Genomic DNA, 14,910 nt, shown 5'->3' with positions numbered 1-14,910 from the left:
CTGCCTCTTTAAAGATCCAACAGATCTGGTATCGACCTCCTCTGTCCCCTTAATGTGGCAGTCCAGATCTTTTGGAGGCAGATCAGGTCCACTTGAAACTTTAAGCCTGAGATGTGCCTGAATGAACTGGCAAAAAAGACAGGAAACCACAAAATATTAATCAACTGTGAACCAATTTCTGCATCTCCTGTGCCTCCCTCAGCACTTGGCCCAAGGAGCTTAACTGCTGGAATCATAAAATTAATTATTACTTAGGAATTTCAGTGTAATATGCCAATTTTAATGTTTGAAGAAAAAGTCTTTAGTGTTTTGAATGCATATTTAAAACAGCAAAGCATAAATTTTTAAAGTCATATCCACAGCAAATGACAAATGTGTCTTGTTGTTGTAATAACTTCAGAACTCTAAATTAAGGACTGTGGTTTGAAGCAATAATAATATTTCACATACAGAGATGCCTTTCATCTACAAGGAAATAAAGTCCTCTTTCATGGCACAGGCATATACACACAGGTGTAATTGCCACTACAGAGTTTGTTTCAGCGGTCATTCAAGCAAATTGAGGTTATTGGTGCTTCTGCAATACTAACAATTTCGTCCCCAGCCAGCAAGCTGTGCTGGGAGCTGCATGAATGAATGAATACAAGAAATAACCTGCAAGCAAGCTAGAAAAGGAAAGGCGTAGAAGAAAACTGTCCTCCTCTAACATATAGATAGCAGAGGCATCGAGGTATTTGATGATAATCTGGAGTCACAGAGGAAGATGAAGAATCCTTCCTGGCATTTCATGACTACTTACTGATAAGACTTGGGAAAACTGATACGGATTTTTAAGCCAGAAAATTTAAGATGTATGTTCTGAACCATTATTGCTAGTTTTCATGCTGGAATGCCTGGTAGAGTAAATGCTATCAAAGTCCTGTCTGATGTCCTCTTGCCTGTGTGGTCAGCGTCAGACTAAGCTATGTTTTGGGACTTCATCAGGTTTTGCTGTCTTACTCAGCAATTCTACACAGGATAGCCTGCAGCTTAAAGGAATTTCCTTTCCCACACTGCCATGGTCCTTTACCATATAATTTACAAGGGAATTTTTCCATGTCAATAATTGCCTATCGGTTTGCCATTCCAAACAAAATACTGATCTCTTGATCAAAAACAATTTCTCTTTCTGTAGCTTACTTTGGAGTAACTTTAAGAAAAATCTGACATTAAATGTCAAGCAGGGTCTGTAGGATATTCTTCTTTAATAACATTTATACTTAACTTTTACCACTTATACTCATCCATAAACTCACTTACCTTCCCTGTACTTCTGCAGTATCAAGCCAGCATTGATGACGAGATATTGATTCTCATCTAAAAGAGTACCATGGACTGTGGAAAGTTTATTGAATGAGCATGATCCAAGATCTCCAACATATTAAATGTATATAAAGCTCTTATTTCTATTCCATTTACCCATGAGAGACTTAGATATTTTAAAAAGGAATGTTTGTATAGTGGATTTTCACCAGGGGCACTTTCACACACCAGTCCCACAGTATGACAAGCTAAGCAGTGATAAAGTCTTAAAGCAATCTTGCTGCCTGTTCAGAGAAACATTAGTGCTGAAGGTCTGGTTGCAATGATCTAGAGGTAAAATTATTTGAATGTAGAGCATGCAAATGCCCAAGAAGCTCCTACACTCCGATGGAGTGCGAGAAAAGGTGACATGGTTGCTCAAGAAATTATGCTAAAGACGCTCCAAAAGCACAACTGACTAAGAGTAACTGCATAAATAAATTTTGCCCTCTTAGGTCCATATAGAACACAGTAGAGTTTGAGGTGAAGAAAGACACAGAAGTCTTCAAACAGAAGCAACATGCCCAGGACGGGCCAAATACAAAAGAAGTAAAAGCTGAAATGCCACAGTTCACATGTTGAACAACATTTTTTTTTCTGTAACAAAAGGTAGTTATTTTTCTTAGGGCTCTTTAATGATCTACACACCCCCAAATTTGAGCGAAATATACACACAACAGTAGTGCCAGCTTTGTATCCTCAAATGGAAAACCTATAACAATGATGAATTCACCTCACCTAACTCCAGATATCTAGAATGGAGTGTCTGCATCAGAGCTTGTTCTCCAGGCTCTTATTATAGTCAATGAAGAGCTGGTCAACAGAATTTATATTGAACCAAAAGTAGGTGCCTATTTAAGGAGACAAATCACATCCTGAAGTCATTGACTACACAAATGAGTTCTCTATTATCTATGACAGGAACCCAGGGAGATTTTCTCAGATGTACACTGTAGATACTAACTCCTGAAAATCCTAATTTAGTATATTTTACAGTAATACTGATTTCTCATTAAAGCTCTTTCTTCCAGTCTAAGCAGTTACAAGACATATCCAGGTTTCAGATACTAGCTTGCAGCTATTCCATGCACAAGACTTTTTAATGGGTAATTATCATTCAGTAGACATAGTAAACTTTGGTCTGTAAAATAGATGTTGAAAAAGTCAATGTAGTTGCATCCATTTATGCCTGTACCAAGCAAAATATCTCAGTGTCCAACATTATTATTCAACATAAGCATCTTGTGCCCGGTGCAGACATCAGTCCTACAACACTGCCTTGTAAAGCAGCTGTGTTAAAAAAGACCTGTTTCTGATGACTCATTAAGTCAGTACTGACTGCCCTTCAGTCAACAGAGTCACAACAGTGTAAAATTTATAGGGGGACAGAAGTTGTAAGAATAAATTTGTTTTTCATATTTTGTAAGTTGAAGGTCCCTTTTGTTCTTGTGAAAAAAGGAGTATAAACAGACTGATGAGTAAGGGGGTGAATAAAAGGGATCTGATTTGACGTTGTCCTGCAGTTTATCAAGTCCAGTTAAAACTGAATGCAACCATAATTACATAAAATATTTTGGGGGTATTGCATAACTTGAGCACAAGTGGCAAATCAAACCCACACACATTTGCTCTGTAGTGGAAATTTACACCAGTTACAACAGAGCTTTTGCCAGGCAACACCTGATGGTGATTTAGGTATTATTTATAAACACAAAATCTATTTTTGTTATCTTCACCTCCATTTGAAATTAACTTCATATTAATTTGCCAACTGAATGCCTACAATCATTAATAAGTAGCTTGTACATATGATATTACAATGTGTTTCTAAGGAATGTAATGTGTTAAACAGGAGTAGTAAAGGCTACTTGTTCCATTTCAGTCCATGAACTGTTCTCCAAAAGTTGTCCCTCCCTGCTTGCCTCCCTTCCAAAAAGGAAATATTAGCATGCTTTTATGTTCACTTGGACCTTTTTTATCCAGTCATCTTCTGACTAATATATCGAACCTTCCTATTGGCTTTTCTTTGAACTAAAGAAATAGATACATTCTTTTTTTCTGACTAATTGATGATAAGCACATGTGACTTCACTTAGTCTAGTAAAATGTGTGGACGAGGCATTGTGGGACACAGTTTAATGGGCATGGTGGTGTTAGTTGATGGTTGGACTTGATGATCTTACAGGTCTTTTCCAACCATAGTGATTCTGTGATTCTGTGAAAAGGAATGTGAAGATTTAATGGGTATATGAATTGTATTGTGCAATGAGGTCTGAGTGAGTACAATACCTTCATTACACAGCAGGTGGGATATTAAGTCCTGGAAAAGACAGTGCTGTAGTTGACGAGAAGAAAAAAAAGAAAAAAAAGATTAATAAATTGAAAGAACATTAAGTGGCATCTAAGCTAGAAACGATAGTTGGCTCACATCCCAGAATCTCTATGAATGTTTTTACATGAGTTTTCAAGTCTACAATAGGTATTGGTTGTTAAGAGCCATGAAAAACAGGTAAAAATTGAAAAAATACCAAGTGAGTAAATTCCTGCATGAAGCAATGAATGAGGGAAGGAAAGTGGTGGGTTGCCGCGGATAGTGAGAAAAAAATTGAAATTTTGATGAAAGCATGAAATACAAAAGATTCAAGCTGCACTGTTGGTCATTAATTAAGTAAACTATGTCTGCGTATCTGAACAACGTAACATGAGGATGTGAGAAAAGCCAGAGTTGGTAACAAGGATCCACATTGCTCAGTGTCCTGTCTTCAACAGTACCGGCTTCCTAGAGAAAGAGAGTAAAACAAGGTATTTACCAAATGAACTTTCTATGTATCACTTCACAGGAGCCTCTTGAGCAATTTAGCTCACTCACGATAAGATTCAGTTCAAGATTTAGATGCTGAAGTGTAAGTACCCATATGTGAGCAGGTTCTCCGTGATAATCAGGAAAGATATACTCGCTACAATAAACAAAGACTAGAAAGAATTTAGCTGGAACAGCCAGTCAGTATCTATTTTAGGGTGAGCTGTTTCGCTTTCTAGGCTCCTGTGAGGACATGGACCAGCTCTCTTCTGGATATCACAGGAGCTTTGACACTTCATGCATGTGTAGACACCTATAAGCAAAGGTCTAAATTTAGGTGTCTTCACCTACAGCTCACTCCCACCATTAATCGTTAATGCCTGCGGACCCTGTCTAGCTATATGGTCATTAATGAGAAATAGGGTTCGTGTTCTGAGAAAGTTTAACTTTGGTGATGCTTGTGCCTCTCTGAATCACCACTGCTTCCTTGAGTTCAGAGGTCTGGGTTCATCCTAGGAGCAATAGCTATACTCTGAAAATAACCTTCTGTACATGTTTTTGGTTAGCCGGTAGTAAGCAGGAAGCAGTTGCTTATTACTTTTTAGTAAGGACCCAGTACTGGGAGGAACACTCCATAGGGTTGGGAATCTGCTTAGGGGTGTTAGATCATAGCTTGGTATCAGGCGTCACTCTTTTTGCATGCTTCTCCCGGAAAACTTCCAGACCCCCTGGCCAGGAGCGTAGGTTACTGATTGAAAGCAAGACAGCTTTGAGTCTGTGATGCACAAGTCATGCCACCGAATTTGGGCCATGTGAATATTTGCTGTCTAGTCTAAACTAATTGTTGAGTTCTCTCACTACACAACGGAAAGGGAGAAGTGCCTGCAGCATGAGATTCATCTCTGCGTTAGAGACCTATTTTAGGATGGGATATAGGAAACAGGAGCTCGCACATACTTTGCTTTCAAAAAACTCAGCCTGTCTGTTTATCCTAGGACTATCATTATGGTCTCTGCTTTATTACATTAACTCAGCAAAAGCATACACATGTGTCAAGTGCTTCAGTGAATAGACTTAAGCACATGATTAACTTTAAGAGTGTGCTTAAGTACTTCGCTAAATCAGGACTTCTATGTTTTCCCCTCTCAGTACATCTGGTCGATTTGCATATATTTTCCATATAAAGAAGTTCATATTCAGAGCAAAATGAAACTATTTCCATGCTTGCGCATTCAGTGGTACTGCTGCTGAAGCTAACTTAAGCAACTCAATTCAGTCCCTCTCCCCTGTCCCACAAGTTTTCAGCCGGTTGTTCCAACAACTGCAAGCGTTGTGCTGGAACAGCTCTAGGAGCAGCCATTTGGTGAACTGGATTAAGGCAATATTTAAGCTGAAGACTAAGTACAGTTTTGGTGAGGTGTTTTATTCTGGATTCATTTATGATATGCTGTGGAACCTGGCTGCACAAACTGTTGAAGAAACAGATAGAGGAACATGTGATCAGATTTGGAAGGTGCTTAAACTGGCATCAGCCGAAGAATTGCATGTAAAACTCGCTTTACAATGTTTTGGGCTATAACAGATTCAGAAGACCTTGCACTACATGTTCCTTCCAGAACAGGATTTTTTGAATGACTCGTATTTAGGTCTTTCTTTTGCCTGTCAAAATTCAGTAGGTTCATTTTCAGCCAAGTCTCTAAACTAAAGATACTATTCTGCAAACAAAGTATCGTGCAGAACATCTTGTAACTATTTTAATTGTTTGACATTACATATAATGAGAATGAAGCATGAAAAAAAGTCCTGTTTAAAGCCAAATTAACTTTAATTCTAAAAATAGATTTTTATTTTTCCTGGGTTTTCCCATAATGACAATTTTGTTGTGTCATCAAAGACAGATGAGCAAAACTGAGCATTCTTAAAGGTTAATTCCTATCTCAGGTCATATCTGACATAGCTGAGAAAATTAATCACTTCAGAAAAAAAGGAGCATTTAGTAGCAGTACAACTCTTCCTCTGCAGTAACCTAGGTCAGCTGAATCAACAAAATATTGTTGGATTGGGACAGTCCATGAGATCTTGGTAGGTCTGAAGACCTGGCACACTCTGCTGTCTCTGTAGGAGTAAAAGGACAATATGCAGCTCTGACTAGTCTCAGTTCTTTGAACTATAGTGTTGTTCACCCATAGACTGCCTTTAAAAGAGAATCTCACAAGAAAACATCCTCTGCTTTTTTATAAAAACACGTATCCTTGTGGAATTTCTTTGCTGTCAAAAAGAGAATCAATAAGATTAGATAAGATAAGATTAGACGTGAAGCTGATAAGAAAAATATTGTTCAGTTCTAGCAATTAATTTGTGGTCTGATAGTCTATTGCTGCTTAATGTTTTACTTTCCTACCAATTAAAAACCAAGAACTTCTTCACCAGTGACACATGAACTTACTTTACAGCTTCACGTAGGCGAGACCTGGAACTCAAAATATTTGTACAGAGCCATTATACTGTTAATGATTTAATTCTGCAAAATATTTGTAAGGACCTTATTAGACCTAATTCCCTCAGGAATCTGTGCTATTGACTAGGAACTGTGTTTCTTCATTTACTGTATATTATCATATAATATATATTTAGCTGAATTCCTGACTTATTTTCTGATGTTGGAAAAGACATTTTAGGCCAAAAATGTCAAACCTGAGGATCTTTTTTTGAACGTGAATTTCAGTTTCAACCATCTAAAGAAAGCATTCTGTCTCTCAGAAGTTCTGAGTGACTCTCTCTGCCCCACAAAAATTACATCACTTTTAGTAACTGGCAAAGATAACACGGCTTTGCACATGATTAACAGATTATAGCACGTAAAATCTGGGAATATTCCCATCTACTTACAAGTGCTCTCAGATGAATGGGAGGCAGATATTTTTAGCTGTTATTTTTAATCAATGTTTTTATCGATCAGTTATGTGTATTATAATATAGTCCAAAGAGTCTGGTCTGCACTTTTAGTCCTTTTCTACCAAACACGGTAGAAAGACTAACACAAAATTCCTACACTCATAGCTCAGAGTCTAAGGAGAAATTATGCCTGAAAATGGAGGCCTATTGATTAAACAATATATTCTTTCTGTGTGGTTTCCAAGCAAGATGATAAGCAGATAATGGACAAAGTAGTTTAAGCCTTAATTGCTGTCTACAAACCCATTTTAAACACAGCCTACCAAAGAAAATCTTGAAAGGTTTTCCTGCTCTTTTCTTCACACAACACTTTTATAGCTCATGATGCAGAAAAAGTGGAATTGATTTGAACAGAAATAGTTTGGCTTTTTTATCTGATAATATGGTCCAGTGGATTGGTTGTTCTCACAATATTAATGTTTATGAACCATTAAATACAATGAGCCAAGGTAACCTAGTTTTTTTCTACTTTTTAGGTATAAGCAATTGCCTTGGTTTATCAGTTACTATAGTTTGGTACTTATGGGCAACCGTTGTCCACACTTGAAAACTCGGGGAAAATAAATTACAAACAAAGCTAAATAATATGCCTATTATTGTATCCTGTGATATGATTAAGCTCATAGTACTATTGACTAAGTGTCCCTTGATTTTTCATTTTTGTTTGCACAGCATGCAGCATTTATGCCCCTTTGCTGATTTAATTACCTCTTGTTGTATTTATGCTGACATTATTATGAGATGGTAGAAGAATAAAGAGTAGTGTCAATTACCTTCAAAGACAATGGAGTTAATCTACCTGGATAATGGAAAAGGTGATTGAAAGATGTATTGTTCAGGAAAACAATTAGCACAGGCACCTTAAGTCCTAAATGGGTTATCTTTTGTAAAACCTTGAGTCATAGTAAACAAACCAAGTTAACACATTATTATTTAGTTCAGCTCAATTAGAGTTCAAAGTAATTGCTAAGAATATGCTTTACATGAAACACCATGCATGCAAGCTGGTATTAACTTCCAACACTGCATCTCATCATGAGTAGTGAAAGAATCAGAAGGGCACTAATATACAGTAGAAAGGGAGGCAAAATGCATAGGGCTGAGTCTGTGTGAATCAGTTCAGTGAAAACTGAGGAGGTTTCACTCCTTTTATAAAGCAGTGTTAGTTTGAGTTTCTCAGAAACTTCCAGATGGTAGTAAAGTCATACAAAACACTCCAGTATGAGCTACTATGTGCAGCAATGATGCTTTTTCTGTGCTAGTAACACCTAACTGTAGATCCGCTCGTATTTGAGATTCCTCTCTGAAACAGCATTCCTATCTTGCTGTTCTTCACAAGCAATCTAGAAGACCAGTATTCATTAATACCTCTCCACTGAGTTCGAGCAGATGAGGTTGTGCAGGATGACCCTGAGCCTCCAGGAGAAGTTACGACAACAGTACACTTCTCAGTATGTGAACTGCGCTAAGTAAGTAATACCTTTGGAGCTTTTCAAAGATGCTCTCTCATTTGCTTTTGGTTACCTGGAGTCGAATTTGTCTCTTTGAAACATTGGATCCATTGGATCCCAAACATAAGAGACTTAAAATGAAAGTGAAGTGAGAAAAGAAGTTTTCCTGCAGTCTTACAGAAGGCAAATTCTGCAGAAAAAGACAGAAAGGAAAGAATATAAATCCCCGTGCACCCACTTTCACTGTCATTATTAATGTTTGTTTTGTACTTCACCAGCAAATTTAGAAAGAAAAAGTCACCAAAACAAAACTTTGACCTAAAACGTAGTTAAACTATTTAAAGAATCCAACTGCCATTATGTTTTGGGGTTTTTTTTAACAGGTTAACCCACGATGGAGCAGAAAAAACAGAAAACCTGCCAGTTTCCTCTTAGCCTTATTTATTTGATGCTTAGTCTTTTATTTGATGCTAACGTCTTTCAGGTTGTTGGTGAATGAGTGCATGGTTGGTCATGAGATTTTTACCTAACTTTATATAAAACTCAGGTGGCTATTTTGTGTTAATTATTTTGTCTTCCTGTCTTGTTATCGGTGAGAGAGAAATGCACCTTTGGAGGACACCATCTCCAGACTCAAACCAAGGGTCTAAATTAGGGGATGCAACACTTCCTAGAGAAGTCCAGTTCTCCTCATCGACTTTAAGGGCAGTCTAGAGAAATAGATATCTACTTCTCAGCTCAGTTAGACAACAGGAATCCCAGCTGTCCTTGACAGGGTTACTTTAACAAGGATATCACCTTTATTTTTTAATTCTCATTAAAAGTTTGGGCTGTGGGGCACCATGTTTGCCAGGATTAAGAAGTGAAAGAAAAGGGATAGGACTAGGAAACCAGACCAAGGTGTTGAGATTGCTTCACTCACTGCAGATCTCTTCTGTCACTCAGATATAGAAAACATAATCCAATAAGAGCTCATGGACAGCAGGTCCCCAGAAAACAGGTCCAGAATGACGCAGGTTGAGATTATAGCCATTTGCAACACGTGACTCCTCAGCTGTGCTTTCACAGGACATCAGTCCAGAAGAGTGGCCACCTCCATAATAATAATCTTCTTCATTCCTACCAGATATAAGAGATGTTGGAGAGAAGTTCAATGAAAGTCCCTGCTACAGGGTTAGAGCTAAATTGAAAAGCTGCCTCTCCACCCACTACCAAAGTAACTCTCACATTAAAACACGCAATCCACCTCACTCCAGTAAATGGTGATGGAGAGATAAAACAGCTTTTTACTCCCAGAATTATCCACCCCCTTCACAAACACTGTTAGGAAATCACTTGAGGAAAATACACTGATACTGGCTTATATTTTGTAGCATGTGAGTCATAAGTTATGATGCTACTTTTAACTTATGACATTTCTCAGTTCCTAGCCTGAAACATTACAAAGTATATTACAAGGATACAGCAACCCTTTCACACTAACACTCAATGACCACAACATGTCAAATTTTTCTAATATCTTACATTACCAGGTTCATTTGTATTTAGGGTATGAAGTCTAGTTTCCACTTTTAAAGAACATGTTTTCATGGAGAATGAAGGGAATTGAATACTGCAGATAAGCAGGAACTCAGAAATTACTTATCATAAAAATACAGAGTAAAAAACCCCAGAAATTGGTAAGTTTGCCTTTGGGAGTACATTAGAAAAATGTTAATTTTTTAATTCTTTCAGCTTTTTTGGAAATGTCGTTGTTATTTCACTTCTGGGAGAAGAATTTAATAAATTAGGAAATGTTAAAGTAAGCAAATTATCCACCTCCACCCACAAAAGCATTCAACATCCTATAGTTCGCAGTATGGCTCAGTGCAGCTAGGACTCTATGATGGGACAGGTACTTGAATAGTGGAAAAATGTCAAACAGTGCTTTAATGAACTCTGAAAAACAGGAGTGGAAAGACTTGAGTTGTCAGCTGGAAGATCTCATGCTAGAGTGCACCTTGACCAGATGCAAACCAGCCAGAGCAGAGAGGCAAGGCAGGTGCAAAGGGAAGATATAGTGATATTTGTTCCCTGTTCAGAGAACAGCACTAGTCAAAAACTCAACATGGATGTTGTGTAGATGTCTCTCATTCATTGAAGAAAGAATATTTATCTTATCAATACTACCTTCATCCTCCTGCCTTGTGGCTTTTCTTATTATTTTCTTACTGGGTCCTGGTGACCTGGCAGGAATATCTTTGGGAATATCTTCTTTGTTAGTCATATAAAATGTGTAGTACCTTGTCTAGTAGTCTCAGACAAAAAAATATCACTAAGAAAATTGCTAATTTCAACTTGTTTATGGAAGTAAATATTCCCTCCCTAAAGACTGTACTTGGCTTTTAATTCAGTGCAAAACACAGGCTCCTGCTTGTCTGTGAAAATATTGTCAGTCTGAAGAAATATTATTTCAGAAAGCATTAGACTGCTAAGCATACTTAAGCCTGCTAGTCAAGTTACACACCACTGCTATGGGTTGCTATTTAATTATGACTATTTCTTTCGTTTGTGCAGATGACTCAGGAGAGATGGACGCAACCTCAGGGTCTGGCATCGTCCTGTTGTGCAGCCACAAGAATCCTGTGTTGACAGATTGTCTTTCTCAGGGGTTGTATCTTGCAGGTTCACAGAATCACAGAATCAGAGAATCACAGAATCATTAAGGTTGGAAAAGACCTGTAAGATCATCAAGTCCAACCATCAACCCAACACCACCATGCCCACTAAACCATGTCCTGCAGTGCCACGTCCACACGTTCCTTGAACACCTCCAGGGATGGTGACTCCACCACCTCCCTGGGCAGCCTGTTCCAGTGTTTCACCATTCCCTCAGTAAAAAAATTTTTCCTAATAATCAGCCAGGTTCATAACGCATGTGGATGAAAGTTCAAAATAGTGACTGGACTGAAGACAGGTGGCATGGATTACCACTCTGTGCTCACAGAATTCAAAGCTTCTTTCATCTTTAGAGACTTGGTAGACACAGTGTCTGGTGGAGATCTACCCAGCAGAGAAAACCAAGACAAAGAGCACACAGCACCTCAGACTCTGGTGTGCAGAGAACCTGGGTAGTGGGACTCCAAGAGCCCCAGAAGGGGGATAGTCATGTCATCATGGCTAATCATAAGTGTTCAAGCAGCCTTGCAGTTTTGGACTCATTTTGGAAACTAACACCTCTACAAGGCACTATTCAGTTCAGTATGGACATACTATTTCACCTAAACATCTTTACCTCCTTCCTTGTAATTACCTTGTAATTTTTTGGAGACTTGCCCTTCATTTTTGGAAGCTTCATCTCTTGAGACCTAGATTCAGTATTTCCTCCACTGAGGAAAAATTATACTCAGTCACCTTACACTATGACTGTTTCCCAACTGTTATATGAAAAAAGTGTTGTAAAGTGTTCATCACCACATATTTAGAAACTCACAAATACATCTGGTTGGTACAAGAAACATCTCCTAGCACAACTGTTGCCTCCACTCGCATTCTTCCACAGAAGCTTGTCTAAAAGATGAGAGGCCAAAGGAGGTACCAGGTAGGTAAATACTCATGCCAAGATTTGAGTCCCACAGAATATTTTAGAGGTGCTGAATCTTCAGCTAAACTGCATCTCATAAGGAAAGTAGATTCATAATTTCCACTTGCACACTACTGTAGCTGTGTTGTTAGTTAACTAAACACCTGATCCTCAGAAGCTAAAGCTAAGAGGAGGTACTTTGTTGAACATACCCAACCTCCAGTATAGCACAAAGCACAGAATTTCACACAGCCAAGAATAGCCAAAAACCAAGAACAGAAGAAATAATTATTCCCTGAAATATATGTAAACACTGATCAGTGCAAGAGCTTCTTGCCAAATCAGAAGTGGAAATACTGACAGAACTTCAGCTGAAGCGAAGTAAACTTCTCTATAGACTAATACAAACTCAATCTTTATCTTTTCTGCATTTTAGCCACAAAATGAAGCCAGGACTTAGTTACATTAAAAGAGATTGTTATATATTTTATGCCACGCATTAAGAATATTTTACATTGGAGATTTTAAACAGCATATTAAGAAGTACTGAAATCACTCATATCAATTGGCTATGGTATAATTGAGCTCTATAAAGATTATTGAAATACTTTTGCGACTATAAGAAGTAGTATAAATAATAATGTGAAATAAATCTTTCCATTTCCCACTCTAGAAGAAACAAACTTTTTAGCATTTGCCTCTGAATTTTTGCCAGCCAAAACCATCAGTGTAAAGAGACAAACCGTTGTCTTAATCTATCTGCAGACCATAAGAGATATTTTTGTAAAAGGAAAGTAACTATTTTTTCCACATTTGCACCTTCAAAATTCCTCACTTCCTATTCATTCCTTGCTAGAATTTGCTCCTTTACGTTTTAGCTTCAGAGGGATGTCCATGTATGAGTAGTACTACACTCAGTGACCACATAAGTAAGTTTTTTGGGCTGGGTGGGTTTTTTTTTTTTGTTTTTTTTTGTTTGTTTGTTTGCTTTTGTTTGTTTGCTTGCTTGGTTTTGTGGTGGTAGCTTTGATGCTATCCAAAAAGAATGTGATCCACATTTAAACCTGAAGGGAACTTGATGTGTCAACCTATACACCAGCAGAAGTTTTCCTTGTGAGGTTGACAAGGCTGTGTTAGTTGTGACCATGGGCTTGGGAGGAGACTCTTCGCTCTCTGAGAGACAGACTCATCCTTTCACTTCAATGATGGCAAGGGCACTCAGTGACCTGACATATTGTGGTGCCGATATATTTCCATAAATGACCCAGGTGTCACCCCTGTAAAGCAATTATACCAGCCACACATACACAATAACAGAGATTCTTTACACCCACAAATAAAATGTCATAGTGGCCCTGAGAATTCAATACAACACCTAATATGCTCCTGCAATCCAATATATTTCATTTACAAGCCAATATATTACCCAATTTATAACCAATCTGTCATGCACGTGAATCAATACAAATCATGAAAACACACAAACATAACACACTTCACATAATTAAATTTTGTGCTCCTTAGCCTCTCATTACCCTGCCACAAACTGCTTGAAATAAATACCTCTTATTACTTTCAAGGTACAGTCACCATCAGGGACACCAGGCCAGTGCTACACAACTTTCAAGCACATATATAATCCAGGATCAACTTTCGGAAGGACCACGAAACCTGGAAAACCTAATTGCCATTTGCAAACTTTATCAGGGATTTCTCCATGTATCCTGGTATATCATTCATTTTCCATGGAGAAAATAAACAAACATAGATCATTTAGACTAAAACAGTCTCCAGCCCTTGAGGTACAGAAGAATATAGGGACTTGCATGATTGCACTTGATGTCACTGTGAGTCATACCTGAATGTATCACATCCATGTGAATGTGATCAGTACCTTTGAGCACATGTTATATGCAGATCGACAACATTACTCCTATCAGGTTATCTATGTAGACCTTGGTTGGGAAGAAGTAGATGTTTCTACAACAAACTGCCTCTGTCAGAGGTTAGGAGTACATCTGTTGAAGAAGTCTGGCATTTTGGCCAGATGGAAAGAGTTCAGAGCAAATCCCTGGTATAAAGTTTAACATTTCTGCAATTGTTAACTGAAGTTATATATCAGAGTGGGATTCTAGGCATGCATATGGATTTATTGAGAATAGAAAGTATTCACTTCTCATTAACAGTAATTCCCATTTGAATGAATTTTCTTAATTATGATTGGCCTTTGATTGGAATTGTAACCAAAAAAAAGCCGTCATAACGTAACAACTACTCTTTTTGTTTCGACAATTAGAAGCTTTAGCCCTCTGAAGACAACGACAAAATTGTTGAAACCAGGACTCAAAAGGCATGAAGTTCAGCCAGCAGCCCCAAGGTGAGATGAGGTTTCCATGAGTCTTTTCTGACAATTCTTGCTGCAACTGAGTTCAGTATTGTCAATTCAACATGCTCCTTGGGTTAAGTATGCCAGTGCTTCACTGTCTAAAATCTGATACCTCTTTTGCTGCAAGTTAAAGATGGGGATAGAGTTTACTGTACACTTTTTTCCATCTTCTTTCATACACACAGAACAGGCTTGGGATAATTGAAAGAAAATCCTGTCCTCTTGGAAGGTATGTTGTGTACTCAGACATACCCGCTAAGAAGGACATCTCATCTCAGCAGCGTAATGTATGTGCTAGCAATTGAGAATGAAGTTGTTGTTATCGTTTGTTGTATTTCTGAAAGAACCTAGCTACTATATACACATGACAGACATTTCCAGGCACCTTGTATATTTATTCATTTTATCAAGTCTT

The sequence above is a fragment of the Gavia stellata genome, chromosome 3, assembly GCF_030936135.1.
Source record: "Gavia stellata isolate bGavSte3 chromosome 3, bGavSte3.hap2, whole genome shotgun sequence".
Taxonomy (NCBI): Eukaryota; Metazoa; Chordata; class Aves; order Gaviiformes; family Gaviidae; genus Gavia; species Gavia stellata.
Note: the sequence above shows the minus strand (reverse complement) of the source record.